The 5,391-nt window shown below is 46.4% G+C and overlaps 1 non-coding gene across 1 annotated transcript; it reads right to left on the bottom strand.

Moving 5' to 3' along the window:
• Nucleotides 1–4,647: 4,647 nt before the first annotated feature.
• Nucleotides 4,648–4,719, bottom strand: trnaw-cca (transfer RNA tryptophan (anticodon CCA)). Its single transcript has one exon. It is a non-coding gene; the product is annotated as a tRNA-Trp (tRNA).
• Between the last annotated feature and the right edge of the window lie 672 nt (nt 4,720–5,391).

The raw sequence follows: 5,391 nt of genomic DNA, 5'->3' as shown, positions 1-5,391 counted from the left end.
TTTACAACGCTTTCCAATCGATGGATTGGAATCAATTAGAATTAAGCATTTAATTTCCCGTGTGACGGCCTCTCGACGAATCGTGGCTCTCTGTAATTTCCTTAAATTAACGATTTGATTATATTTGATTCAGAGAATCGTCTCCTCGTGTTCCCAACAGAACTGTAAACCAGCTCAGTGTCAGTTAAAAGAAAACGTGAGAACGATAAAGAGACAGAAAGTGTCAGAGACGGTCCATGTGAAGGTGGAACAAGGAGGAAATTGTCAGAGATCGGAATGATAGGTTTGACCTCTGTATCAGGAAGCAGCACCAATGCAGTCTTCAATGTACTGAAAGAAAGTTGGGAGGGGACTCAAGCGGCCTGAAACAGGTCTTTATTCTCCTCCTTGTTTCTAGGATTCAATGTCTCAAATAGAGTCGTGAAGTTATAAAGCGCGGTAACAGGTATTTCTGCTCAAAACGTCCTAGATAATGAATTTAAAAAGAAGTGATCACGTCCAATTTGCCTGAGTTGGGCCCATATTCCTCGAAACATTTCCAATCCATGTAACTGACTGAATGTCTTTTAAATGTGTCCTTGCACCCGCCTCTCCACTTTCTCTGGCAGCCCATTCCACACTCACACAGCACCATCTGTGTGAACGATTTGTCCATCAGATCCCCTTCAATCCTTCCTCTCACCCGAAATATGCACGACCCAAGAAAAAGAGACCATAACAATCTAAGTTATGTATGGTTCTCATGATTTTATAAACCTCTATAAAGTCACTCCTCGGCCTCCGAAGCTCCAAGGGAAAAAAAAGACACAGTTTATCCAGTCTCTCCTTATTTATAGAACAGAGACGGCAACATCCCTGTGAATATTTTCTGAACCCTCTGCAGGTTAATGACACCTTACCTGCAGCGAGGCGACCAGACTTGCACACAGTTCCCCACGTGAGGCTCAACAACTTTATGTACAGCTCTAACGTGACGTCCCAACATTGTACTCAGTGCCCTGACCGATGAAAGCAAGCGTGACAGACATCATTTACACCAACCTGTCTATTGGAGTCGTCAAATTCCGGACACTATGTACTTATACTCTGAGATATCTCGGTTCTTCAACACTCCACAGGGAGCTCTCATATACTGAGTAAGTACTAACCTGGTCAGTAACATCCGAAAATGCGACATTTACCATACCAAAATGTGGAACTCCACTGGTCACAACTTTCCAATAAAAATTACAACACTCCACTACCGGACACGGACTCCTACCACCACGCCAATTCAGCATCCAATTGACTCGTTCTAACTGGGTCCCATGTGATTCAAACCTCCTGAACAGCCTACCACGCGGGACATTTTCAAAGGCCTTTCTGAAGTCAATATTCCTATAAAAGTCCACCGTTCTCCCCTCATCGATATTTGAGGTCATCTCTTCAAACTTCAGTCAAATTATTGAGGCAGTTTGCTCGGCACAAAGACGTCCTGACTCTCCCAATTGAGTCTTTTCCTTCCCAAATGCAGGTCGATCCTGTCTCCCGGAATACCGTCAAGTTACTTCTCCGTCATAAATCACTTCACCGGCCAGCAGTTCCCCAGCTAATCCTTGCAGCGCTTCTGAAGTAAAGATTCCACATCAGACATCCTCCCGTTTCTGGTAGCTTTACCGTGGTCAATGACGTTCCAACAATCCCTTCCCGGGCCCGAGCAATTACTGTTTTGCCTTTCCACAATGTCAAAGGCTACACGTGGTCAGGCCCGGGAATTAACCACCATTATATGCATTAAATCTCGCAGTGCATCTTTTTTGTCATGTGGATATGATTAAAGACATCACTATTCGCTTTTCTGAGCGCCCCAGCTTCTATGATCTTCTCCATGGTAAATACCGGCAAGAGATTTCCAATTTAGACCTCTCTCATCTCCGTTGTGACGCCGCACAAAGATAACCTCCTTGATCCTTAAATTGACATTCTCGTCCTTGTTACCATTTGCTCTTAATGTACAGAGAATAACTGAGGATTCTCCTTGACCTTTCCCACCAAACCTATGTCATATCCTATTCTCTCCCTCCTGATTTCCCTCTCAAGTGTAGTCCCGCATTCCTTATGCTGCTCGAGGGATTCACTTCATCCCAGCTGCCGAGACTTCATTCATTTTCCTGACCTTTCTTAATTCTCTACATCAAACATCGATCACTATTTCTGACAGCCTTCATTCGAACAGGAATTGTGAGCTTGATTTATTCCATCAGTAAATTCTTTGTGTCGACTGGTAAAGACTCTCTCAATCTTTTTCCACTTATAACTCCTTCTGTTTCTCACTACTACTGATATAAAGAGCTCGGTCCTACGGACTGTAAACCACCCGGATAAGATTGGGCCGAAATTTCCTGAAGTGGACGACAATGAGGATGTGTAAGATCAAAGAACGGGGCCGAAAAAGAAGACGAATCACATTGTCAGTCGCAGTTCGGGGTAAAGAAAATAAAGTATATTTATTTATTTACCCGTCTGTCTGTCTGTCTGTCTGTCTGTCTGTCTGTCTGTCTGTCTGTCTGTCTCTCTCTCTCTCTCTCTCGGTTGTGTCCCAGACTGTGTATGTCTCAGTCTGTCTCTATGATATAGTATGGCTGTCTATCTTTCCATGTGCCTGGCTCTGTCTGCCCGAAGACTTTGCCTGCTGATATGTGTCTTTGATAGGTTGTTTCCCCATGCGATGCTCGAGGTGATGTGTCCCTCCTCCGACAGAGAACAGGAAGATCATGGCCACCCTTGCTCCCGAATAATGGACGCTCTTAGCGAATGCAGCCTGGCCACTGATGACACGGGTGCCGACCGTGCATCGGTCCGAAAGTGCCTCTGGAGAACGGCGGATCTTTTCCTGCGGCATTGGCGGCGCAGACGGTGGGGAAGGAAGGAGGAAGCGAGGTAGAAGGGAGAGGTGACATTCCCCGTCACTGTTCCATCTCCGGTGAACGGTTGTTGCTCACGGTGTTCGGTGAGTGCACGGGAAAGTGCGCAGGTGTCATATCCCTTCGATGACCATGTGCGCAGGCTCACTGATTACCCTCTATGGCATTCTGGGAGTTGTAGTTTGGATGGGTGAAGGTTTGAAGATGTTGACGCTTAGAAGTTGGAGACAGGAATGTCTCACATTGAGGAAGCATTTTCCAACAGCTCAGGATCACAAATCACAACACAGTCTATGAACGATTGTTTGGATAATAAATAGTGGTCACTATGAAGGAAGTGGAAGTCAATTAATATACAAAAGGCAACCTCGTGAGAATCTCAGATTATTATGGCTATGGTTGTGAGGTCAACATAGGCCCTGAACACAAAGGAGGGTTTCCGGCATCGACATTCCCATAGACCAGGGGCAGTCCCCAGAAGGAATGTCTCGGCGACACAGCTGCACACCCCCAGTACTATCTCTCGGTCAGTCCATTACTCCCTGAGCCCTTCCGTTCAGTCAGTCCAGGATTCCCCCAGCACCATCTCTCCGACAGTTCAGCCCTCACTCATCGTAGGCCCTCCAGCTGTGCAGTTACCCTAAGTTCTGACACTGCGGAATTTCCACAGGACTGGACCTCTGACTGTGAGCGCTGCCTCAGCACAGATCCTCCGACACTGCTTCTAGATTGCTCCAATGAAAATGGTGACATAGATTAAAATTGCTAATTTCAATATAGAATGAAATATGTGTATAATCCTTAGGTCGAATATTTGAAGAAATGAAAATATTTGTTATCAGTAACACAGTTCCATACAAGCGGCTCCAGATATTTCAGAAAGTTTAAATTAAATATACTTTGAATACTTACCTTAAAACAATTTCTTCAATAAGACATCACAAATTTTGGATGAGAAAACCCAGGTCGACAGTGTCCCGTCTGTGGGACAGAGAGGAGGAAACTATCTGCGATACTGCCTCCTTCTGACGATTCCCTACAACTACCGGCATCAAATTCCCATCCTCTCTCCCTTCACGGTGACGTACGCTCAGTGTCTTGAAGGGAACCTGACCTGGTTGCTTCCGAACGAAGCCCAGACCTGCTGGACGAGGACATGCTCCCTGCCCAACATATCCCACCAAACCTACTGAAAACACCGAAGAAAAATGCTGCATAGTCCTTTGTGTTTTGCCTCTATTGGCCCAGCTGAGAGATGTGACTTTCATTCAGTCACTGGGACCTTTCCATTCCCCGAGAACTTTCTCCCTTTCGATCTGTAAACACTTCACCTGGTGAAAATGTGCACATTGAAAATGCTACCAATGTTCAGCGGGCCAGGCGGCGGCATTAATCAGCTTTCCAAAGGGAGATAAACAGTATTGTAAAGGTGGAGTGAATCTAGAACTTGAGCTACTTCCTGACACCTACGCTGCCTAACCTGCTGAGTGTTTCCAGTATTTTTTGTTTGCTATTTCAGATTTCCAGCATCCGCAGGGTTTTCAATAAGAAGATTTTTTACATCCACATACGCAAAGCATCAACATTTCATTGCTGAACTTGGCCAAAGATGAGAAATTCCTGAGCATCTGCCAGTTGTCCGCTGAAGGCGTGACCACTGAAGGTGAAAGTACTCTGAATTAAGGAAAGAAACACTGAGCGAACTCGCCGCAGACACTGTTGTGACAAAACGACACTGCGTTTGTGACCCCGACGTGATTCGAACACGCAACCTTCTGATCTGGAGTCAGACGCGCTACCGTTGCGCCACGACGTCTAACGGAAAACTTTATGTCATGGAAGAAATGTCAATGATCTATCGAAGTGGGAGAGATGCTCCAACCAGAGAACATCGATAATTGCGCAGGATTCCCCCTCTAACACGCAGCCTCTGCCGGCGGAGCGATGCCCATCCCTGCCTGAGCCGTGCCTCGGAGCCGCTTTCCATTCATTGACCCAGTTCAACCCCATATGCCGGGCACACTGTCTACTGACAGCTTGTCTCTTGTTTTGTCTTCGTTAGATTGTTTGAGAGGAATTTAAATCAACGCTCCCTTGCCTCCGCTCCACCCGCTCAGTGCTTTATTTACATTGATAATCGGGGCTCTGGTTTACAGGGTGGCGTCTGTTTACAATATCCGGGCCCGGCTTCGAGAACTTCAGCCGCCGGTCTCCTGTGTTTAAGATGATTCCCATTTCGAACTAAGAATACACTGCGCTGCTCTGATCCGCTCCTTCATGGCACCGTCAGCACCAGACCGGATTCGCTGGTGTGGCAGTGAATAAGTTCGCCAGAAACTGACTGCCTGAAACCCATGGAAGCTTGTTGACACCTTGCCCCAGAGTCTGCTTCCTCGTCCAACCGACCGATTTCCTTCATTTACATCCTGTCATTTCCTGGTCAACGTCCTGTTGGTTTCTCTGTTGGCCCGTTAACTGGTGCTCCTTA

Source organism: Pristis pectinata, unplaced genomic scaffold (genome assembly GCF_009764475.1).
Source record: "Pristis pectinata isolate sPriPec2 unplaced genomic scaffold, sPriPec2.1.pri scaffold_167_arrow_ctg1, whole genome shotgun sequence".
NCBI classification, from domain to species: domain Eukaryota; kingdom Metazoa; phylum Chordata; class Chondrichthyes; order Rhinopristiformes; family Pristidae; genus Pristis; species Pristis pectinata.
Note: the sequence above shows the minus strand (reverse complement) of the source record. Positions and strands in the feature narration are given on the sequence as shown.